We start from the raw sequence: 26,470 nt of genomic DNA, 5'->3' as shown, positions 1-26,470 counted from the left end.
ATTTGAAGGGTCCAAATAGTTAGTCTATTTAGGAAGGTTGAAAGCACAATATACAAGGAAAACTATTGTAGAGAAGCATGTGAACCAGCAAAAGGTAGAGACCAAACGAAAGTTCATTGTTTGTGGTGCAGATATTTCATTTCAATTAATAGAAAATAGTATCGAAATCATATCTGAAGGAATTGCTAGGAAACTATCAAAATTATTCAGGTGTGGTGCTTTCAGCGTTCAGTAGCTTCAGTAACATTATAATCCAGGCCCTTTTCTTGCAGCAGCAACCGGAACAAGAAAATCATGCAAGGCAGAAATAGTGGGCAGTATAATAGACCACATTTAACTTCTAGGAGAAGGTGTATTATGCATGACAGGTAATCTGAACTCCTCTGCTGAGCAGTATATCCAAATGACATATTCATTTGCTCAGCCCTGAACCCAACTCTAATGCTCATCATCCCCTCATCTATTGAACCATAGATTTCTTCTCATCCACTAGGCCACAAATCTGTACTACATTCAGCCACAATCCGTACTTGTCTACAGTCATAATTGAAATGCTGCAGTTGGCATTGGTTGCTGATCAGCCCAGGTTGCAAAGCTTACATAGACTAAAGTGATCGAATTAGATAATTGGCAGCTAAACATGACTCAGACCTCGTAAATAGAATTAAGAATGGATAGCATACCATGAGAAAATTTAGATCAGATCTCTACAATTACATCACTAGAAATAAAGGGCTGTAATAGTTGCTCAACTTGTTATTGGAATTCTACAAAAGTTGAGCAAAGCGGACTCTATTTGGAATCATCCATGTAGTTAGTTCCGTTTCCTCAATCTAGTGGGACATTCAAAAACTTGTGAAAACCTGTAGATGAAAATCGATGCATGTAGAAGAAAACTTGAGCATATATATATATAGACTATGCACTTTCACGTAGCCTATTCTCATGTGCTTAGCTTGGTCTGTGATTTAAGAATTTTTTTAACCCATTAGTCATTCAGCTAGAAAATATCCACCCCAGATTTGCTTCTGAGAGGGATTATGGATTTTCTGCATTTTTATGTCAAATACAAAGAATTTATGGATTGTATTATGTCACATCAAAAGAAATGTGTCATTTACTACCGAATTCAAGCTGAGCTACTGTGCTTTGGATGCCAATTATCTTTCTGTAAAAGTATTCACGCGACTTTCAGCAGGGCTATATTGCTGTCGTAACAGGTATGTGTTTTCCTCGGAAAAAAACAGGTGTGTTTTGTCCAAGGGTCAGAAAGATCACTGGCTTTCTATAATAGAATCATCATACACTACAAAATGAATGTCAAGAAAGCCATCAGTATCCTTTCCATATGATTCCACATGTATCTTTAATTTATCTACATGTCTTTACCAAAGCACATCTAGCTATTCAGATTTTTGCCTTGTAAACTAACATATTGGTTTTAATGTAACAAAGATCTTATAGAAACCTTTTGACTGCTGCAGGCTTCTTCCTTACTTGTCAAACAAATGAACAGAACATCAATTGGCCTAGTTTGCATTCATCCAATGGTTATGTTTTTATGTAAAAAATGATAAACAAATCCTTATAATGGAATTTAGTAGGTTTCAGGTTTGGGCTTTCTTGTTGGGTTTCATGCCCTCAAGTCTCACAGATGCATCCATTGCACATACAAGTATGAAACATATATGCTTATTACTAACAAACACAAATGGTATCTTTTGTGGTGAATTTTCAATGTTAACAAGCTGAAACATTTTCTGTCATCTTCCTTGACCTCTTCATATACCCTCTCTTAACTATGCTAACTTTAATACATTTATACATACATATTTAATATCTAAGTTGTTGTTATGCACTTGACCTGCGAGAATAACATAATGCCAAAAATATGAAACAATATTGCCAGAAACACAGAAATATCACATGAATTGAGACAAGTTGCAAAGATATTTTATTATTCAGAAGCAGAATACAATGTTCACTTGCCTCTTCGAGGGGGCAACCTCCAACAGAGCAGAGCTCAATTACAATAAAACTTGATGATTCTTCCCTTGCTATCTAAGACTATTTATAGCTTTATGACATCCAAAACCCTAACTACTAGTGGTCCCTTGCATAATATGGGTTAACCACTTTATTTATTAACTATGGCCTATTTATAACCAATTGTGGTCCCTTTTCTATAATGCGAGTCAACCACTTACAATTATTATTAATGCAGATAACCACTTACGAGCTTTATTGACTCAACTAACTAACTATGACTCTAACGAGGCCCCTTGGGCTTATTACATAAATAAAAGGGTTAGGGTTGGACCCCAACATGCCCTCCCCCATCAAAAGCAGCCTTGTCCTCAACGTTGAAGCTACGGAAACAGCTGAAGAATAGTGCCTAGTTCCCATGTCACATCTTCTGGAGAGGTGTCTTTCCACTTGATGAGGACTTCCTTGATCGTGCGGCCGCAGAGATGTCTTTCGCGAGTATCGAGGACCTGTTCGAGTTGAAGCCAAAGTGAACCTTCCTCATCCAATTCTAGCAGACTTGTTTGAACCCTGCAATTGTTCCCCACAACTTTCTTGAGGCATGATACATGGAAGACTGGGTGGATTTTTGAAGTAGTCGGCAGGGCTAGTTTGTAAGCATCTGCTCTTATACGCTGAAGTACCTAATAAGGCTCATAGAATTTTTGTGCTAGTTTCTTCTAGCCCTTTTCTTTGAGAGAGGTCTACTTATAAGGTTGGATTCGCAGGAATACATGGTCACCTACTTGAAACGACCTCTCTAAATGGTATTGGCCGGCCTGTTGCTTCATTCTATTTTGAGCTTGATGTAGATTATCTTCATAGTAACACGGGTACCGCTCCCGGGCATTGGAGAGCAAGTACCCCACGCTCCCGCGCTCCTGGGAGCTTGGGAGCTGGTAGGAAACGTTCCAAAATCATCAGGAGCTTCAATGGGTACTTTGGAGCTTTTCGGGAGTTTCACTACAACAAATTTTGACATTTCGGGTACCTATTTTGAGCAGATTTTCACCTTTCGGGTACTTATTTTGAGCAGAGAAGGTACCATTTGTTTATTTTCTAAGTGATACATGTCAGGTCAGGGGATGGGCTCTGTAAAGCGACAGAGACGTGGAGATGTAGCAAAGGTTTCAACAAAATATAGACAGTTGCCAGTCATTCCTTGGCAACTTCTGTTGCAAATCTTGAAGTTCAACAATTGCAAATAAGTCTACTATCTTGAAGTCTATCTTGAAGATTTAATGATAAGATTCAACAAATTACAGTGATGGTTAGAAAAATAAAGAGACCAGATTCATTTAATAAATTTCCAAACTTGAATTTCAAAGTTGAATATAATATAGTGTTGCATGAAATCACATAATAATCAAGTAATAATAGCCTTTTTGTCGGTTTGGGAGTTCCGCATGTTTCTTTGTTGGCAAGGAATTTCATTGGCAAATTGTTGATGGATTAATATTTTGATTTCTTTTGGCAGTGTTTCATAGTTCAATCTTTTACATATATAATTGCAAGATGGAATCTCCAGGATGGAATTTGATTGGCAAGTTTTGGATGGAAATAAATAAATTATTTTATATTTATTTTTAATATATATTAAATTTTAATATATTATATTATTCCGCTCCCAACTTGACGTTTCCTATAAATTTGGGCAAAGCTTTTAGCCATGTCGGATACTTGTTCCCCCGTACCCGAAGTACCCACGTACCAGAAACACGTGCAACACAAATTATCTTTGAGATGAGCGATCATGTACAAGAGCTTATCAACTACATGTACTTTGGAAGATCCGGGGAAATAAGAAGTTGGTGAAGGTGGGAGTTGGCCATACACAGCCTCATATGGCATCATCTTGGTGGCTTCATGCTAATTAGTATTATAACACCATTCAGCTAAAGGCAACCACGATACTCATTGATATTGTTTGTCTAAAGTAAAGCTCTGCAAATAGGTCTCCAAACATTTGTTGACTGCTTCTGTTTGACCATCGGTTTGGGGATGATAAGTTGTATTCAGTTGGAGTTGCGTGCCTTGTAGCTTGAAAAGTTCCTTCCAAAAATTGTTGGTGAAAGTGAGGTCTCGATCAAACACAATGGAAGTTGGCATGACATGCAATTTGAAGATTTGGTCCATGAAAACTTGAGCCACCAATGTTCGGGTAAATGGGTGCGGTAGAGCACAAAATTGAGCATATTTGGAAAGTATGTCAACAACCACCATGATGACTGATTTGTTTTGGGAGACCAATAATGAAATCCATGGAAACATCTTTCTAAACGGAAGTTGCGAGTGTCAAGGGTTGTAAGGTTCCTAGTAGCTTGATCATTTCCCCTTTGTTGCGTTGGCATACTTCGCATTCAGCTACAAAAGTAAGAATGATGTGCTTCATGCCAGTACAAAAGAAAGAGAGGCATGCTCATGCATAAGCCTTCTGAAAGACCAAATGTCTTGCAACCAGAGAGGAGTGCAATTCTTCCAAGATGCGGGTTTTGAGGGTGGAGGTCGGGGATAGCACTACCCGATCCTTGTAGCGAAGAACCTCATCCTTCCAAGAGTAGTCCTCTGAGGAATTAGGATCTGCTCGTAATCTGTTAATGAGTTGGGACAGAGAGGGGTGGGAGAACCATTCATGACGGGCTTCTTCAATCCAATCTGGTATGGGTAGAGAGAGGGATAAAAGGGTGCCCTCTTCCTCAAATTGGCGTGATAAGGCATCGACCACTACATTGTCACGCCCCTTCTTGTAAATTATCTCATAATCATATCCCAACATTTTTGTGAGCCATTTATTTTGTTGTGGCGACGATAGACGCTACTCTAGGAAATATTTTAGGTTATGATGGTCAGTGTAGATTTGGAAACGACACCCCAATAAGTATGGTCGCCAAGTGTCTACTGCATGTAAGATGGCCATCATTTCTTTCTCATATGTAGATTGACCCAGATGCTTGCCACTGAGTTGTTGACTGGTGAAAGCCAATGGTCTACCTTCTTGCATTAATATTGCGCCAATTCCTGTACCTGAAGCATCACATTCAATCACAAAAGGTTTTGTAAAGTCTGGTAGGGCCAATACTGGAGTGGAGCACATGGCCTGTTTGAGAGCCATGAAGGTCTGTTGAGCTGCGTCGGTTTAGAGAAATGAATTTTTCTTGAGAATATTAGTGAGGGGTCAGGCAATGCGTCCATAATTGTTGACAAACTTACGATAGTATCCCGTGAGACCCAAGAATCCCCTCAAACTCTTCAAGGTTTTTGGTTGGGGCCAATCTTGCATTGCCTGAATCTTTTTTGGATCAACCCTCACTCCTTCACAGCCCACAATGTGTCCCAAATACTCTACTTCTTCCATGCCAAAGGAACACTTGGATAATTTGACAAATAGTTTATGATCTTGGAGCAGTTGCAATACCTAGTCAACATGTTGAAGGTGTGTGTCCCATGTTATGTTGTAGATGAGAATGTCATCAAAAAAGACCAGGACAAATTTTCTGAGATATGGTTTCAGAAGGTGGTTCATGAGGCTCTGAAAAGTGGATGGGGCATTACAGAGACCAAATGGCATGACCAAGAATTCATAATGGCCTTCATGAGTTCGGAAGGTTGTCTTGGGAATGTCAACTTCCTTCATCTGTATTTGGTGATAGCCTAAGCGAAGGTCTAGCTTGGTAAAAAATTTGGCACCATGCAATTCATCAAGCAAATCATCAACTACTAGGATAAGAAATTTGTCCTTGATAGTGAGCTTGTTAAGGGCTCTAACATCTGGACACATGCGCCATTCACCATCTTTTTCTTTCGAACCATGAACACTGGAGATGAATAAGGGTTGGTATTGGGACGAATAACACCGGCTTCGAGGAGTTCCTTGATGATATTTTCAATTTCATTCTTTTGTGCAAAGGGATATCGATAGGGGCGGATATTTGGGGGTTGGGTACCCAGGAGAAAAGGTATGCTTGTGAAAATAAATCACCACTACATCAACTAATTAAGTTCCTTCTATTTTTTAATTATTGAACACATTATTTATTGTTTCCTACAGTAAACACCGAAACTAATACATTGTAGTCTTCACCAATTAAATTATAAGAGGAAACAAGAAATTGAACAAGAAAGAAATACACAACACATTACACCGTTGTTTTTGGACAAAAGTCCCCGAAAAAACCCAATGCAGGAAAACCAGTGCAATAGCTGAGGGTTTTATTATTAAGCAGTAGTAATTCTGAGTACAATTCGTTGGATGCCCAACTGGCTATCCGATACAGAGAGAAACTGGGCAAAACAAATAGTGAGATGATCTCACCCTGTCATTGGAAGAACCAGCTCTGATCTCGCTGGAAATGAGCCTCTGCGTCCCTTCTGCACAGAACTGCGTCAACCCCATGCAATCTCTGTGTCACCTCTGTTGGGACTGTGCTACCCCTCCTAATCCTCTGCTGACTAGAAACTTCAACTCTCAGCCTCTCGGTCTCACATCCCAGCTCTCGGCTTCTGAAACTCGATTTTCTCAGCAAGAATTCAATCTCCCTTGTTGCAGTTTCTAAGTCTACTTAGTTAGAAACCCTCAATGCACTTTATCTGATTTATTCCTACCTACATGTAATTTTACTTAACAAGTTATTTACAATGTAAATACTGAAAATAAACACTAGTGCATGCTCAACATATTACAAATCAACAACTAAAGGAAACAGAAACAATCACACCATATGACAACATTATTTTTGGACCAATGTCCCCGGAAAAACCCAATGTGGGAAAACCGGTGCAGCTATCTGAGGGTTTTCTTATTAAGCAATATCATTGTACAATCTGGGTGTCGGAACTGGCCTACCAAACAGAGAATTTCCTTGGCAATAATACCTCTCAATTTCTGAAAAATCTCCTGGCTGAAACCCCGAATAATCCTTCTGGCAGCTACTCAGCACCAATCTGCCCCAGAAACCCCAGCGTCAGCCTCTCTCTAGACTGCGTCAGCCCCTCTCTGCCCAGCACTGGCCCTGCATCACCCCAGATGGGTTTACGTCAGCTTTAGGAGGCCCTGCATCACCCCAGATGGGTTTACGTCAGCTTTAGGAGGCCCTGCATCAACCCTCTGGCCCTTTGTGTCAGTAACGCTGGCCTCTCTGAGGCTCTGTGCAGCTCTCGGCTGCCTCTGCGTGGCACTGCATGAGCCCTGGCTGGCTCTGCGTCACTCTCCCCGGCTATCGCACTGCTCTCCCAACACTATCTCTGCCTCTCTGTCTCTCTGTACTCAATGCCCCTCAGCTACAACTCCTGATCACTAATTCTATCTCTCTTAGCAAACTCCGCTCTAGAGAATAGAATGACTGATCACTCTGGTGTGTTCTCCAAGTGACCCTCAAGCCTCCTTTTATACTTTTCTTGTTGACATATCAACAGTCAAGATCAAGTACCTAATCAACGGCTAAGATTAAATCTGGCTTGATCCATGTCTTTTGGACCATTCTAACATAGTTTTATATTAATCCACATTAATATTTTATTTTCCCTAAGTCTAGACTTAGGGACTCCATTAAAAATATTAATTATTTTAATATCTCTTGAACTGTTTAGAATCTGCCCAAACCCTTTCTGGGTATTGGAGATCTCATGTGCCCCAACCTCTCCACCAAATTTCATGGCTAGAGCACATCCGATGCTACCACAAATCAACATCCCTCTCAGGCTCTACGCTACCACAGCGTACCTCTATGTGGCCCAACGTCAGCCTCTCTGGATGTCGTTCTGCCCTCTCTGCCTTGTGCTCTCAGGCCCAGGAAAAACTTCCCTCCGGATACTATCTCTGCCCCTCACTGCAAAAGATCACTTCGAATTCCTCTTCCGGCAACTGTTGTGCTTCAGAAATTCGATCTTCTAATCTCCACTCAATGTGTCTTCCAAATGCCCATCAAGCCTCTTCTTATAATCCTTCTATTGAGAACCAACGGGCCAGATTAGATCCTAATTAATGGCTCAGATCATTTTGGCTTGATCCTCGTCTTCTTCTAGAAGTTTCACCCACAATTAGATTAATACCCTTTAATTATTTTAATTTCATAAATTTAGACTTAGGCACCTATTAAACATTATTAATTATTTTAATAAAACTGTCTCCAGGTGGAATTTCCCAAAAGGATTTTTGGGTATTGCAAAACGCATGTGTCCAAGCCTCCCTGCAAATTTTGAGGCTTAGAGCACATACGTTGCTACAAGAAATCAACAATGCTATGATCATGTTCACCCCTAGAGGGTGGGAGCTCCTTAGGTTTGTCAAAGACCTACTAGTGGTGATCTAGTATCGGTTGCATATTGAGACAAATGTTAGGAGTGTATTCAATGGCATGGATAGCATTAAATTGTGCTACTATCCCATGATGGCCCTTTTTTAAAATTTTCTCCATTCGATGCGAGTTGATGATAGTAGGAGCACCTGCTTGGAGTCCCCTCAGTGTATGACTGTGGTCATTCTGCTTAAAGCTCATATATAACTTTTGGAAGTCCATTGTGATAAGGCCCAATGTGCAGAGCCATTCAGCACTAAGGATAATGACACAACTGCCCATTTCAATGGTAAACATGTAGGTTTTGAGGTGATAATATTAATCACCCATCTGAAGCTTCATATTTTCACAACGTCCTTCACATTTCATGGTCCCCCATCAGCGACAAGGACTTGGAAATTAGAGACCGCCCTAACAAAACAATGAACGACTTCTCGTACTCTCTTATGGACAAATTTATGTGTGCTGCCATTATCAATCAACACCACTACTGGCTGATGTTTAATAAAACCTCGGATTTTGAGAGTTTGGGGAGAAGAAATGTCGACCAAGGCATGGAGTGAGATAACCGGCTCATCTGGCATAGTTGTAGGATCATTGTCCGAGGTTGATTGGGGTTCACCCTCTTCCTCCTCAAGAACTTCAGTGGATGGAGCTTCATCGGCGGAGCTATTTTCAGTAGCGTTAATTTGAAAGAATTTTGGTTCCTTGCATTTATGTCCCGGGGAGTATTTGTCATCACAATAGTAGCAGAGTCCTTGTTTCCTTCTTTCATCCATTTCTATCAGCGACACCTTTTGAACCTTAAGTGTTTGGGTGGGGCCCGTAGCCGAGGTGGGACATGCCCATGCAACGAAATTTGGACGATTGGATTGGGCATTTAAATTGACTTCTACATCTAAGGCCTTGCAACATGCTTCCAACCAAGTAGCTAGGTGATGCATTTGAACATGGGCTTGGATGGCTTCCTTTAGGCCACTGATGAAACATTCCAAGTAAAAGGCATCTCCTAGTCCTTCAGTCCAGATGGCCAATTGTTCAAAGGCTGCAATGTAGTCTCATACTGTACCCGTTTGCCTAAGCTTAGTGAGACGACCCAGAAAGTGAGATTCCCGATCAAAGCGATCACAAATGGCTTTTGAGAACATGTTCCAAGTTGGCCTCCCTAGATAGCATTTCTGATGCCATTGCCACCACTTCCATCACTCTTGGTCCAAGTAAAGAGCTCCCACATGTAGTTTAGTGTCATCATCCCAGATATTATTAAGGTGGAAATATTGTTCCATTTGTGCCACCCATACTGTCGGGTTAGAGCCATCAAATTTGTACATGTCCAGCTTGGGTGTCCAGTGGCTCGAATATTGGTGACCTCCATGGAAATGAATGTGATGGTTGGATTCTCCTTCTACGTGTGAATCAACACTGTGTTCTTCCCCCATGGGTTCGTGAGACTTGCTCAGGGCTTCCAATACTACTACTTTGATGTTATCATTAAAGGACACCTGGAAGTCATTGAATTTTTTTTTGAGGGTGTCAACTTTCTCCATAGCCATAACTTGAGACCCGGTACCGTGCATACACTAGCCCTGGTCAAATTTTGAGCTTACTTAAGAGTAGTATGGTTGGAAATAGGGCGAGATCAGGAGTCTAGTGATGTGGGTCACTTGAAGTCACGTCAGAAAAATTTGGGACCACATGAAAATTGGGGGACTTACAGGTGAATGGTACCACTACGATCAGCTTGTCATCCTAAATCTTCTGGGCTAGGTCTCTTGCAAGCATCTTGTGATGGCCCCGGACTTTTTCTTTTACTTCGAAAGGAATTTTACTCCTAGCTAATCAATACTTTAGTGGCCAAAATCTAAAATGTTTGATATTGCCAAATATCCTGCGAAAATCTAGGTTGGACTGTAGTTGCAAAAACCCCAAAGTCTCGGCACTACAAATGTGTTGCAACAATCTGATTTAGATTATGCCGGCCAAAACCCTCACTACACAAAGACTCTGATCTGCACTGTGAAAACCCCAACTGTTGAATCTGATCTGTACGGTGGTTGTAGAACCCCAATTGTTGGATCTGATCTGTATTGCAACGATCAAACCCCAACTACTAGATCTGATCTAGACAAAAAGGTAGGGAGCAATCTTCAGATAGCCGAGGGAACTATGGTCACAAAGGAGTGTCAGGTGCTACAGATCGCGATATACGCAGGGGTCCAACAATAGTACTTAGCCCAATCTTTCAGAGCGCTAACTAAGGAGGATCGACTATACCCTTAGTTGTACTACCCAACTACCCTATTGTACATGCAAGCAATCTCCCCGAGTATTGTTCTCAGTGTACTATAGCAGCAAGAAGGTCAACAGCTTGTCTAAGGTTAGGTTTCAGGTTACCCTAGAGGGGGCTTTTGATATACCCAACAGTACGTGGAAGTGCAGTCCATGCGCAGTTCTGTCTAATGCACTACTACTAGAAGGGGTATCCACACGGGTTACAAGGGAGTCCAACAAGCGTGACCACATCATGTAGTTCCTGCGTGCATGCCTCCCCAAATCCACAAGTTTATGCGCTCAACCACAGATCTCGTGGTTTAAAGATGCCAGAACACGTCTCTAGCCTAAAAAAAATCTGCCAAAATTGGAGTTATAGTTGGCCCTAGAAAGTGCTTTGATACCACTTGTTATGCACTTGACTTGCGAGAATAACAGAATGCCAGAAATACAAAACAATATTGCCAGAAACACAAAAATATCACATGAATTGAGACAAGCTACAAAGATATTTTATTATTCATAAGCAGAATACAATGTTCACTGTCCTCTTCGAGGGTGCATCCTCTAATAGAGCAGAGCTCAATTACAATAAAACTCGATGATTCTTCCCTTGCTATCTAATACTATTTATAGCTTTATGACATCCAAAACCCTAACTACTAGTGGTCCCTTGCATAATACAGGTTAACCACTTTATTTATTAACTATGGCCCATTTATAACTAATTGTTGCGGAGATTTAAAATATTTTTCTGTGAACTATAGGGAAGGATGATTAGCTCATCTCCTGCAGCTAGGGTTTATGCTAGCCATCACCCAGCCATGGAAATTTGCCACTGAACAGTGTCCTACCGAGCTTCACCGCGAATGTTCATAATGGGCAATTGAGTCTGATCACAAGCCAAGTTAAAATTGATCCCTTGACATTGTTTGGCAGGTTATGCGGGGATCTACTCTTGACCACAAGGTTACACGATCCTATTGCTCCAGGCATAATGGAAGAAGTCAGTCACTTAGAGATAGAAGTGTTTAACAGCTCAGGTTTCTAAATGCAAGCACACAAAACCAGCCTCTACAGAGGAGATTTGTAAGACTGGAAGCCATCCGTCAACTAGACCTGTCTTTGTAACCAGAAGAAAGCCCTAATTTTGTTTGCAAACCTGTTCATTGGAAAGTTTATAGGCCTCTGGCCTAACCCGAAAGCTGTAGAAAGATGGATAGTAAAGCAATGAACTCCTAAGATTCAAGGAAAAGTATTATTTGCATCTGATTGAGGTTATCTTGTTTTTACTTTCCAAATAAGGATGAACATGATTTCTTTTTCCACTCTGGACCCTACTTCATGGGATTATGGGGAATGTATCTTCCTCCCTGGTCTCTCGACTTTAACCCAAAAGAGGAAATTACAGTAGTCTCTGTGTGAGTATGGTTACCCCATCTCCCTTTGATTTTCTGGGGATGAAAACTCTCAGAGATATTGAGAACAAGCTAGGCCAAATCATTGACCGAGTAAAATCAAAAGGAAACTTGTTCTCTTGTGCACAACCACCTAGAGAAGCATCTCCCAAACACACTGCAAATCAATTGGGATGGATGGAGCAATCGGCAACCCCAAATTCCATTTGAGTGAAATGCATGTCATGTTTATGGGTCTTTTGCCAAAAACTGCCAAAATATCCAACATGAACAGCCTCCCCCAAAGCAGAAGAAAGGAAAATAATTCAAATTCAAGAGGGTTCTTAATAGGTGAAGAAATTCTCAGCATAAGGGACCACAACAATCAAATCCATCCCAAGAGGAACTGCTCAAATCAAGCAATATTAAAATTGATGTTCTTCCAAATGTACACGATACAGACTCCAGAGAAGAAAAAGTACCCCATTTCTGAAGCAGTCCATATTGAAGGCAGTGCAGATCCATCCATCCAAGCCAATCCAGAGGTCAATGCCACATCATAAGAGAAGGAAGCAAATGAGGGAGAGGAGGAAGAAGAGGAAGCAAAGGAATCAGATGAGGCAGATAAGGAAGCAAAGGAAACAGAGGAAGAAGTTGTGGAGCAAGGAAAAAATGCAGTCCCTCCTCTTGTTCTAGTGTCACATGCCTATCCACCTGAGATATCCAAATCTCTTAGTTTCATCAGAAGCCCAAGGAAAGCTACAAACCCCTCTCCTCCTCTCACAAGAGGAATGAAATCTAGCAGGGATCAGACAGAATAGGCAGAATCAAATATCCTCTTGGGCCACAGTTATCTTTGGAATCTTCCCTGTTAAAGGGGGGGATATTTGTCTGTGAACAATAAGCATGTATTGCTTCTGCATACTATTATGTAGTCAATTTGTACTTATCCTTGTTCATAAGAACATGATAGAAAAGTGTTTGTATGAAAGTTCGTCTTCTATCACCACAGTTCTCTGGGAGGAGGAAAGAACTGGAACTTATGATCCACCATATTAATCTTTGTATTATCAAGATGTCTGGTGCAGCCGCAAATCTTTCAGTACAACTTATAATTGTTTCAATGAGAAAAAAAAGATATACAAAATTATCAAAAAAATTAGAATGAAATTTGGGGGCTTTCATAGTCCAACATGAAATATCATTTTTGGATTAGACTGTACACTGTATGGTGAGTCATTAATGCATGACCTCCAGACTTGCACCCAATCACCAGGACTTCCCAAGAGGGTCATCGGACATCCATCCCAACACGTACTTTACATAGTTAATCACAAAATGATATTTCATAGTCAATACCAAAATGATATTACATAGAACGAAATCTTCAGGAAAATTAGAATGGTAGATATACACGATAGTTTGATAGAAATTTCATATATATATCAACTCCAATGCGATATGACATTGTGTAAAATCTGAAATTAGCTGTTCACCAGCTTTCGGTGTTCGCATACCTCAGCATGCATTAATTCATTTAATCAGGTGTCTAACTGCTTGTTTAATAACCAATAATATATCTAGGTCATAGGTTCCCCTTTACAACGGCCAGGGTTGGAAGTAATACATGTTTGGAGATCCCATATATTCCTATTTTTCTGATAGGCTGAAGGATGAAAGGGCCGTTAAGCTGAAAATCATCCAAATTCTATCTTCTCCATGTGAGATCCAATTAGTCTAATACCACCACTAAACCTCTGGTAATCAGAATATTATTTTAGTTAATGAAGGTAGGGATATTCAAAACACTGACTTTAAAACAGCTTACCAGACTCTGCAAATGACATTGATGGCTTCTTATATGGTGAAGCATGAGCTATCCGAGTTGTCCACTATCTTCCCTGTTCATTTATAGAAAGGATTTTCTAGGGATTAAACTAATTCTAGTTTTACAGCTATATTCTTCCTCCATTATTATTTGATGCATCACATCTGCTTTTTAAAATAAGGTCTTATATTTTATGTCTCACAGCCTACAGCAATGCTGCCCTGTGCTATTGTGGATATTATCACACGTGTAGAATCCCAAAAACAATATGATGACATACAAAGCATCCTAGCAATAAGATGAAAATAATTATGTTAATTTATAAGATCAATAAACCAATCCCATATCACTTATGTTGTTGCACCTGCCAACAAGAACTATGATTATCACTAACAGGATTTACTAATGAAGCTCAAGCAGCCAAACTATGTTTACTCTCATTTTCTTCCATGTTAATGACAGCAAATAGTTTTGGCCATGTCTCAAGATTGTGAAATGAAGAAAGCTTATTTATTTAGGAATATCCAACAAGGAAGGACAAATAATTAAAATCCACATCGGACATATAATATATAAATGATAAATAAAATAGATGATAAGTTGATTGCAATGCCATGTGATGGTATTACTTATGTATTGTCTATAGTTTGTAGGGTGAAACAAGCATCTTTTAAAAGTCTTTCAAGCTCCACAGTCCTGTATTGTGAAAATTTAATGGGATGGAAAATAGCTCCTTGGGATTTGCATGTACTATACCCTACTTTGGATTGTCTAGGATGTTCTCAGATACTCAAATCGCTAGTCCAAGTTGCTACATGAATTGTCCAAATTTTGATGGTGATCCTTCTTTGGCTATTACTCATGTCAAGAGATTCCTAAATTACATTTTAGAAATTAATATGGCACATGAATATGCACTTATGAGATTTGTTCATTACTTCTCTGGATACAAAACATTTGGATTAGATCAAATGTCCCAATCCAAAGAGCATATCTTCCATTACACAGCTTATTCAAGAATTTCTTAGGCAATGGATTATGAGATTCCAAATACCCTTCAGGACTTGACCAAGGCTCTTCAAGATATTTCTCAAGAAGATGAAGCATTTATAGAAAAGAGATTTTCCTTTTGATAATGGTGAAGACATCCTTCAAGAAGAAGAAACTAATGATGAAAGCTACCAAGAGCGAGAAGAAGAAACCTTGGTTGATCCAATCAAAGATGAAAGCATTGATTCTATGGGAGATGAAGCTACTCATACTAACAATCATGTCCATAAAAGATACCCTATTGAAGAAAGCATTCTTCCTCGTGAAGAAAAGAACGAGGTAAGTCATTATCCTTTCAAAATTTGAGTTTCAGGATACATATTTTCAAAACTTCGAAATGGAAGATCATGTAAAAGAATATTTGGAAATTGAAGATGTTAGTGAATTTATATGTGTTGGAAAGCATAAGTAGGATATGAGTTATTGTCATTTTGATATATGAAATTGATGACAATGCTGAAGAATTATTGGGGTGGCCATCAAATACAAATGCAATTTTGGAAAATTCTCAGGACCACTTCCACCCTTGCATATATAGTGATGATGTTGATCAACATGAGGAGGGTATGATCATAGATTTCTTTCAACCATCGTTACCACCTTCTCATGGTGATTTTCAGCTATCCCTGTACTTGGATTGAGATGATTATCCATGTGACAAGTCAACATTGGAGTATCACTTTAAATCTAATATTTATGCAGGTGATCAGGTTTTTCAAAGCAAGACTTTTCAACCATCTCTTCCTATAGGTGATCCTCAACTTGTCACTAAAGATGCAATTGAAAAATATATTTTTGGGATTGAAATAGATATGGGACATAATTGTTTTCAATTTATAGGTTGTTGCCAAGATTTGAAGTTATGTCAAAGAATGCAAAAGCTTAAATTTGGAGGAAAAAAAAAATTCAAAAGCTGAATTCATCCTCTCCTTTCCATCCCTATTTTTACGGAGAACTCTTAAGATTCTTTTCAAATTCCTTATGTTCCCTTCCCAAGCTTTTGGGGGTATGTAGAGAGAAACCTAAGAGGCTACCTCTTGGGTAATATGGATCACTCTTTTGCTAAGTTACCAGGATTCGGATCCGGATACGGATCCGGATGCGGATCCGGATACGGATCCGTCAGATTTTTTAAAAGTCAGGATCCGGATACGGCGGGGAAACGGCGGGTATATATAGTATATAAATATTTTCCATGGTAGGTAAAAGGCTTCAATATTTATGGTCACTAGTCTAACCTCTATTGGTACAATCTGAAGACCTCAACATGTCGCTACATCATTATGTGTAGACAAAATTGACCACCTCTAAAAATAATTTGTAAGTTGTGTGTGGTTTGTAACAAGGGTGACTTGCAAACTTGCAAGATGCCTCTAGACCTTGAGGAATTAATATGTTTACTTACTTTCGGAGAAGATAAACCGTAGCTAGTCAAAAAAATTACAACTTGTAAAAATACAAAATTTTAAATGTATAACTTGTATAATATTTAATATATATTTTAAATATATGATACAATAAATTAATATATTTAATTTTATAAATATATAAATTTTAATATTTCTATTTATCCTACAACACAAATTATAATATAAGTAATAGAACATAATTTTAAATTATAATTTTTAAAAGACAAGTTTATAACACAAATTATAATATAAGTAATAGAACATAATTTTAAATTATAATTTTTAAAAGACAAGTTTATAATAATTATAAATTATAAATTTTGAACGGTATAAATATAAATGTAAAAAGCAACTTTAAAATATCATAAAGTTTAATTAATATACAAATATAAAAAGTAACTTTAAAATATAATAAAGTTTAATTAATATATAAATATAAAAAGTAACTTTAAAATATAACAAAGTTTAATTAATATCTAAATATAAAAAGTAACGTTAAAATATAATAAAGCTTAATTAATATATATAATGCGGGTCATGCGAGATGCCGAAAACAAATGGGAGAGTTCACGAGCCATGAAACAACACAGTGGACCTGTAAAAAACCAAAAATCACCGGGATGCGTGTTACAACGAAGGAAACATTTTTAAACCGGTTCCTAGGCGTATCCAAGAGAATCCAGATCCGGATCCGGATCAGATCCGGGGATCCGCGAATCCAGCCCCCAAGGTTGACGGATCCGGTAACATAGCTCTTTTGAGATGATAGGGTTGCATCACAAAAACCTTGTTTGTAGAAAGGATAAACCAACATTGTTTTATTTTAAACCCACTACAACTCATCCTTATGATTTTGATCCCTTCCTTGATCATAGTGTTTTATTGATTCTAACTTGTGATCATCTTATACATGACATATCCTTGTTTTGTTTGGTAATCAAGCATAAGGGCAAACTCTTGGTTTTGATATGATGTTAACCTAGCTTCATTGGTTGTATGACTACACTTGATTGATTTTGACATCTTAGAGTAGATTAGAGTAGGTTGTGTTACACATGTTGCTATCACATCCTTCCTTGCTTTATCCATGTTGATTTCACTGTGCAATTATTGAATTTTTTATTTTAAAAAAATAGTGTAGTTTATATCTCTTGATATGTAGTTTCCTATTCTAGAGTGATGGTATCACCTTGCTGCTACACTACTAATAGTTTTGTTTGTAGAATCTAATAAATGTTACAGTGATGTGGGTTACAAGTTTGAGAGCACCAAGGGTTGTTGGGATTCTCATGCACCCTTTGTCCAAGAACATGGATCATTCACTCTACAGTGAGGACGTCTCTGAGTTGGAGCCAAATGTTACCCATCCACATACATGGGTAACCCTAGGAGAAAATATTTTCTCCTATGACACAGTTTGCTAGCCAGCAATCCCTACTACCGTCCACCGATAGCCAGCCTCAGATGCATCTCACCCATTCTCCGATCAATACCCTCATTGATCTAGCCTGCTTATCAGATCATGATGGGTCATCGATGGTGATGTACAATAACCATCTTTGAATTCAAGTGCTTTCATTTAATGTTTAAGGCATTCTAGTATATGGATCACGAGTTGAAATTGGATTATAGACTACTATGGGTTGTGCATTTATTCCCTTGCTTCACCTTGGTGGGTATTATTTTGCCCCTAGTCCAGTGTGACATTCCTTAGGGTCTTTCTTTCACTGTCTAGGAGGGGCATGAACATGAGACTCCGATTAAGGTAGAGCTCCATGTTATTCATACCTAACACATGTCATCATTCCCTTTATTTCATTATCCCATCTTTTGATTGGATGTTGTCTATCGCTCATCCTATTTCCCTAATGGCCTTGTCTTATGAGAAGAAGGGATTGGAAATACCCAAGGTTGATGTAGTAAGAAAAGAAAAAGCATGAGCCAAATGTCTAAATGCAAAAGAATGGCAAGGGATGTAAAACAATCAAAAGCCAATTATAGCTTGAGCTCCACCCCCTTTTATATAGCCACTCATCCTCGATAGTATACATGCATATCACACCTATCAAAGTTAAAGAAACTCTCAAAGAAAAAGGCAAACATGGAGACTTGGGAAAACAAAGGCAAGGGAAGGTAACACAAGTAGTTGAGCACTACCTCTACAAAGGCATCCATGGACAATAGTTTGCATAATCTAGCATAGACTATGACACCTTTCATGAAGTAAACCTCAAGCCATAGCACATATCACTTGCACCTATCATTTGAAAGAGACAACCTAGGAATTGTTCCTCCCCTTAAGGTCGGAAGCACCTAATAAAGTCATGTGATAACCCTCCCATACCTAAGTATGGTAACTTGTGCACAATCATAAGCTAGTAGGACATTTGAAGATGATACTTGTGAGAAGTACATTGATGACTTTGACATTTGATACGGTACACCTTGAGGCTTGGTTCTTGCACCCATGATGTTGATCTTACTAGATTCCTTGAGTACTGTTAAGTGATTCTTGCAGATGTAGCCAAGATTCGTTGAGGGCTGATATGATGCTTCTCCAACACTTTGTAGAGGATGTCCACCCACATTCCATGATTACAAAAGACGATTGATGGAGGACGTTGGAGCACCTTTGAGGGGCATTCTCCTTGATGAGGACTTAGCATATATGATATGACCCTCCTCTAGCTCTAGGACCTTCGACATTGACCTTTGATGCTAGAACGTTGGTTTGGAGAGTTGGTGCACCCCTGACACAACATAACACCCTAGTCTAGCATTGCACCTTCTTGATGGTGATTTTTGATGATGCTTGATGGTGATGATCACTTGGGATCAGGGTTGTAGGGGAACGGCTCCCCTGCCCTCGAACCCGCTCCCAAAGCGCGCTACTGAAATCGCCCCCTAGCCTTTCTTGCAATTTTTTTTGCAATAAGATTCCAAATGAAAAAAAAATTCAAAGAGACAAATAATTTTTGAGTGGGGCAGCCTAATGATCAAGCCTATGGCCCTAGTATTGATATGTGATTCATGGTAATGTTAAATTCTTAAAGTAAAAGTGATATCTTCATTTTCATCCTTTTACTTAAATTTTTAACATTACCATGAAATGACTCAGGATGTTTGAAAGTGGTTCCAACCTCATTGGGTTTCATATGGAGAAAGTAGAATTTCAGATCTTATTCAAAATCCAGCAGACTTATCAATTTTTCAGGAATGGGGGGATTGCAATGTTTCCATTGGCTATTGTCATGTATTAGGGTATGGAACTCGTATTTAATCAAGAGCACCAATCCCTTTATGTACCTTGATGTTAGTGACATTGGTTGTCGAACTCCTCTATCATGACCCTACTAAAAATGTACCCATCACTCAAAGACTTGACATGCTAAGTTTTTTCTATCTCATGTTAATGATTATCGGGTGATATTAATGACAAAGATCCTGATTTTCCAACAAGACTCAAAAATTAGACATTTCTCGTGGTGGCAAGAGGCCCAAGCATTAGCAATAGATAATAGATTTACTTGTCTTTTCTAGTTTCTAGTAGTTTTTATAATTGTTGGCTCTTTCATATTTATTATGATATTTTTTGTAAATAATATATGACAATTTACGTTTGAAGTTGGCAATTATAACTCATTGGTAATGAATTATGAATATGATGCTTCGTGAAAGTTGAAAGTTGTTTCATTTCATTTCATTTTATAACATTTCATTTCATGTTAATTATTCTTTTTTGTAATGGTTACACTTAGCTTACAAGTACAACTTTGGTGATCAATGATGATAAATGTTATATATTGAATTTTGAATGCTTGAAACTTTAAGATTGATAAATCATGAGACTCAATATGTTGTATGTTACTAACTTTTGGACGTGGTTAATGAACATTATAACTTCTAGATGATTGATGTTATATGGTTTAATCTATGTTTTTAAGCTTTTTATATCTAATTCATCATTCTACATGCTTTTGTTGACATATATGCATCAAAATATAAAAAATATATATATTATATAAAAATTCACTCCCCGATTTGCGCTCAAACCGGGAGCTTTTGAAAATGTCACTCCTGCTCCCAAGTAACCTTGCTTGGGATGATTTGGAGGGATAGAAGCACCTTCTACTTTGATGATGCCATGCCCTAGCTTGATGATGCCATCTTAGCATCCCATTTGATGATGATGTGAGCTTTTGGAAGATGACATTGGGTTTGAGAGGGCTATTTTGGTGATGAGGCATCTCATTTGGATGAAGAAACATGACTTATGGGATAAGATACATCTCTTGAGCTATTCAGTGCACCTTTTCATGGAGAAACATGTCTTTTGGATGATAATGTCACCGTTGGAGGACTTCAAACTCACATGCGTGGGTAAATTGAGGCTTATTTTCATATTATTACATTGTTTTGGCTATCTTTAAGGGCCAACTTGACGACCTATCCACCTTGTATCATGGATTTAATAATTTTTTGGCTTTTGGTCTAACTTGAAGGAAAATCAACTTAGTTCCCCTCATATAAATAGGGAAGTCAATTTCCTCTTTGATCATTGTCACACTTGGAACATAACTTCTATTCATTAGTGATTTTCTCTCTTGTGCACAATGGAGGACTAGTAGAGTGACTTTCTTGGGTGGATCTTGTGATGTGATGTGATGTGATCTCTTTTCTTGGATGTTTATGGTGGATCTTGGATGTTGCACAGTGAAGTAAGTTAGTTTATTTGATTTATATTGGTATTATGTTCCATGGAATAAATGTTCTTGTGCTAAGTTAGTTTATTTGGTATTTGCTTCATTGTCCCTTGTTGAGCTAAACCCTTCCTCCAAGTATTTGAGGAATAAAGATAGGCCTTTATTTCTCGTAAATCATCTAAAAATTGAGAACCTAAATTACAAACCCTACGATAAGTTAGTTTATTTTCCCTAGTTTTGTTTGGATTTAGAATCACTCCAAATAAGCCCTAGAATAGTTTGTATCCTAGACTCCATATGCCCTAGATTAAGAAAGCACTAAATTATCTTACTTGTGGCATTGTTTTAAAAATTAAAAATTATCTTTCATTTTGTTTTATGGTAAATTAGGGTTAAATTGTAGCGAAATAATGTGTTTTTAGCACTTAATGACTTATCGATGTATGCCTAGGGTTAAGTCTTGTTTAAAAGTGCATTAGAGAAGCTAATTTAAAGTTTTTTGTGCATTTTCATCCCTTTCCTTGGGATGACGGCAATCTTTATTTGTTGTTACATGTTTTATTAACCGTTAAAATTCATTGCAATTTTGTCCTTAGTTTACCCTCAGTTTAGCCTCCATATCATATAATTTTTACACAATTTTCAGAGTTAAATTTGTTGTTTTTATTAATTATTGTTTTGTTGTAATTTGTTGGCCTAAAACCCTAGTTTATAGTATCTTTGAATTTTTCTTGATTTGGTGTATTCAAGTAACCTATTTGAAACTCCTTGGGCTAACCATAGCCTTTAGATTGACCCATAGGTCATTTGAACCCATATCTTGAACTTACTCCTCCATCCACTGCAAACCCTAGTTTGTCATATTTTTATAAAGTGGATCTTTGTTGTAGGATCCTTTCGGAGCATTTAGCTTAAGATCCTTGGGTTACTTGATCCCTAAGCACTACCAGAGAAGCCACCCTTGTGTTGGATTATGTCCTTTGCTTAAGAGAGAGGAGTAGTTGCTAAGGTGACAATGGTAACACTCCTATGTGTTGCACATTGTCGAGTTCACTTAGTGAGGCTTTGCACTAGGTGCTAGATTTTGATGTGACATGTTCTTTCTCCATGACTTGGATTTTTAGTTCTAAATAGTTCTCTAGCTCGCTAGGATTGTTCATTATTTCTTTACCAATCAATGCTTCCTTGTTGGTAAGTTGCTCTAATTTTCCATGTAGCTACTAGAAACTTCTTATCATTATATAGGTTTTTAATTTGTAATTAAACATTGATTATGTTCCCTTAGGTGTGAAGTTTCTTCATCATCCTCTGACTAATCCACTTTACTTTTACAGTCTTGATTCTCTGGCTTCTCATCCTTTAAACCTTTGATTTGTTCAAGCAGCCTTTAATTAACGTACAAAGGGATCCAACTTTTATCATCTTTTTATTATAAGTTCTTTCAAAATCTTGAGTCTAATATTCTAAATTATTATTGGGGTTTGAAACGTCGACAGAATGAACATGATACTGTGGATAATCCGGATCAAGCTCCAAGAAACAACCACAGAAGCTTAAAATCTAACTTTGTATATGGTTGACTTCTTGGTTTCTACAAGTAATTTTTAGCTATGACCTTTTAGGCGAGAAATTTCTTCATCTTTTTCTAGTAAGTTCTCTGTTGAATTTTTTCTTGTGATATCAAAGTTCATATTGACCGTATTGTTTCTCATCTTTTAATTCCTTGATTTGGGCAAGAAAATCCCAACTAAGGTTTTTTTGGGATGAATTATCTATATCTATTAATCCCTTAAAATATTTCTCAATGTTATTTGCACATTGTATAACTGTACTATTCTCTTTACATCATGCTAGTCTGTCCTCTAATTTTTTTGTTTAAGAGTAATTTTGATTTTCCTCTCTCCGAGAAAAAGGACATTTATCATAGAAGGCCTTCTACTATGTGGACTTTATAGTTTATGATTTAATTATTTTTGGTGAATAGTGGATACAATGTGTGAGTGACCACCAAAAATATAACCTTCTTCTATTTCACTTCCCTTTTATACTCATTGTCATTCACTTAACTTTTCTCTTAACAGAAACTTTGGGATTTTATTATTTTTCCTACAAATTGAGGTGCACTCTTAAAATAAGACCAATGGTATCATTATGTTATAATACAAAGTATTTATATATACTCTATATAATTTCCATATATACTTTGTGTACTCTATAGGGTCCAATTTCTATTTAAAACTTAATATTATTTATAATATCGCAATAATTAATAGAGCATGATCAAGGATCGCAATTTTTGACCCTCGTGTCCTCCATATGCAATTTTTCTAAGCTTCTAAATATGTGGCAAGTAATCTGATAGCTCCCAACATCTAATAAGTCTCCCTAAATTTTCCTCAACAATAGTTTTGGTTTGTATTCAATTGGCCATGATTTTTTGAGATAGTAGTGGCGGCATCAAACTACGAATTCAAGTACTAATGTAACCTCAACAATGGGTTATGTTCCCACGTCAGCCACAACATTACTTCCCATGACAATATGCAACTCAATGAATAGTAATCAAAGTTACTCTAGGGGTTTATTCTAACAACTTCTTTGTTTTCTTCGAAGCATGAATCCTATTACGACCATAGTTGCTTAGACCAACACGGATGCTTTAGATCTATATTTTTTTTTCTCTCTCACAACAACCTTTCACAGTGGCATATGGCAACATCAGGTGCAAACTCTTTCATCTAGCCTTCCTAAAGACAATGTAGCAACTTTGTTACAGAGAGGAAGGATTGTGATTTCATCAGTTTATGAACCCTATCCACTAGGCCTTTAAACTTCTTGATAGTGGATTTAGCTGCGCAAAATTCTTGATGGCTTTATTTTATTATTGTTGATATGATCACTCTTATGCCCATCAAAGACTTTAAGTGAATAATCACCTGCAATTTCACTGTATTGCATATAAAAGAACAACTTTAAACTACAACCAAATGAAAAAAATTTATTGTTTCAAAATCTCTATAACAATGCAAAGTCCTTCAAAGTTTTCCTTTCTTATGTTGTTGTTCAACCATCAAAAATTTTATAGCATTTATATTATCTAGCTTTCCTCTTCAAACCACCTTTCATTTTTTGGGGTGAGAAATAGAATGTTGTAGATAGTATTTGGAAGAAGGATGAATGAGAAGCCAATTAAAATGATTGAATACCAAGAGAGACTCTAACAAAGATGTGGCCAAAAGTCAAATTAAAACATGGTCAAAGACCCAATCATTTAGAATAACTATGTTGCCAAACACCCTCAAGATGCTCTACTCTCAAGGGTTTTTTTTTGCAAAATGGCATTTTCGACGCTCTCACTTGCTAAAACATTCCCACTCTACTTCGTGTATATATAACATTATATATTGCATTTATATTCAAAAAAACATATATAATGTCAAATTAGTTGCGGAGTATATGAAAACATGCATATTTGTACATTAATGAAGAGAGAAATGGCATCCATAGTACATTAATGATTAATAATTCGAGCATCAACCATCTAAATTCTACAGTGTTCCATGGGGACACATCCCCCAAGGTGAGGGCGTGCTCCCCATGTTTCCCATGTTTCCGAGATGGGGGGGCGGTGGATCTGGCAAAATGTTTCCCCACGTCCCCCCTTTTGGGGAAACTTGAGGACACACAAGGGGAAACATTTCCCCATTGTGGGGGACGCATCTCCCCAAAATGGGGCTTGTGGGAGTGCCCCTCAAAAAAAAGGGGGGATGTCTAAGCATCCCCCCTGAATTTTGCCTAAACTATTATGTATGAGTGAGGAAGCCTAGTATTCAACCCTAGGCCCTACTAATGATATGTAATTAATGCTAATGTTAAACTCTTAAAGTAAAAAAGGAGAGTAGAATTTTAGATCCCACTCAAAATCTAACAAACACAACAGTTTTCAAAATTTTAGAATTGCAAAGTTTCAATGTTTCCATTGGATTTTATCACGTATGAGGGTATGGAACTAGCATTTAATCAACAGCACCAAACCATCTATGTACCTTTGTTGATGGCATTGATTGTTGAACTCCTTTGTCATAACCCTAGTACAAATGTACCCATCACTCAAACAAAATCTCAATTTGACATGTGAAGCTTTTTCTATCTTATTTTAATGCTTAGATGGTGATATTGATGATGAGATTCCCAATATAGACAATGATTTTGATGATATGTAGGTATTTGTAGTATGATATTTTTGGAATGTAGAGGCCATCTAGAGCCTCTTTGTTCATGTATTTTTGGTTCAAAGATTGATTGTAGCCGATGTTATTTAGGTTATATGTGTTGGGAAATCCAAGGAGTTAGCAGTTAAATGATTTCCCTTATTATGACATTAATTGGTGACGTTTTCATTATTAGTATTAGATCTTTTAATTGTCTTTTCTTATCACCAAGATTAATGCCAAGCAACAAATAGATGAGAACACAAGATGTAAGCACACTGCCAGGGCAAAACCCCCCTCGAGGGGAAAACCCAGTCACAAATTCTTTCTTCAGCAGATTCAAAAGATGAGATGACCAAGACCCTTACAATCTAGACAAAGACATCCTCCATTAAGTCATCCTTGTAACTATGAGAGCACCGAGTCCTTATCACTGTGAGATCTTGTCACTGTAGCACTAAAACCATCTTGTAATAGCATCATCCTTTTGGTAACACCAAATTGTGCCTAGCAGCGAAAACATTCCTATGCCTAATCCAGGCTCTTGTAGACAGAACTTCTCATTGTGATTACACAGAAAATTTCTCTCTGAAATTGCACCGAAACTACCTTTGATGAGATTCGAACTTCTCGCTGTGACTGTACCAAAATTACTTCTATGATGACCAAGTTTAGATGTAGTCCGAACTTGTACTTTTGTTATAGTACCAAAACTAGCTCTCTGAGATTCCTGTCCAAAATTATGTGTTTTTAATGTGCAATCGTCACCCTTATATATATAGTTGTTTGTCCATAAATGAGTCGACATTATACTTATGAAAGGTTGTGTCTCCTTTTAAGGTTAGGCCGACATGTAGGCCGACTTGATGAAGACTTCTTTGAGGTTGACAGCAAGGATACTTTTGAGGAGGTTGATGATGATCAAGGAAACTTTGATGGAGGAGTCTTTGACCAATACACAAATTGACCTTGACTCAAATAAATAATCCTAGAGCCTACAATGGAGGCTTGACCTATAACAATTGACCCAAGCATGAAACCCATGCTTTAACAAGTCAATTCAATAATAATAAAATTTATTTTTGCTTTTCTTTTGACAAATATATTACATTTGACTCAAATACAATAATGAAGACCAAACCTAGTTACATTTTCCAATGTTCCCTCTTAACTAGGGAGGTATTCATATTTACATATAACCAAAGAGGTACATGAAAGATCTCAAACCAGATCATCTATGAAGAAGTTTAGGCACTGCAATGCCATGGACTAGATTCCTGACT

General features: G+C 37.7%; 1 long non-coding RNA gene across 1 annotated transcript in view; it reads right to left on the bottom strand.

The window, feature by feature from the left end:
* Window positions 1–555: 555 nt before the first annotated feature.
* The window catches only part of LOC149223466 (uncharacterized), a 132,295-nt gene continuing 106,380 nt past the window's right edge, over window positions 556–26,470 (bottom strand). Inside the window, exon 2 of the long non-coding RNA XR_016249468.1 lies at window positions 556–1,306. This is a non-coding gene — a long non-coding RNA (uncharacterized LOC149223466). The remainder of the gene's footprint in view (window positions 1,307–26,470) is intronic.

The sequence above is a fragment of the Pinus tabuliformis genome, chromosome Q, assembly GCF_031772625.1.
Source record: "Pinus tabuliformis cultivar Carrire ecotype Pingquan chromosome Q, CPIR1, whole genome shotgun sequence".
NCBI classification, from domain to species: Eukaryota; Viridiplantae; Streptophyta; class Pinopsida; order Pinales; family Pinaceae; genus Pinus; species Pinus tabuliformis.
The sequence above is the reverse complement of the archived record's forward strand: the minus strand, read 5'-3'. Positions and strand labels throughout refer to the sequence as shown.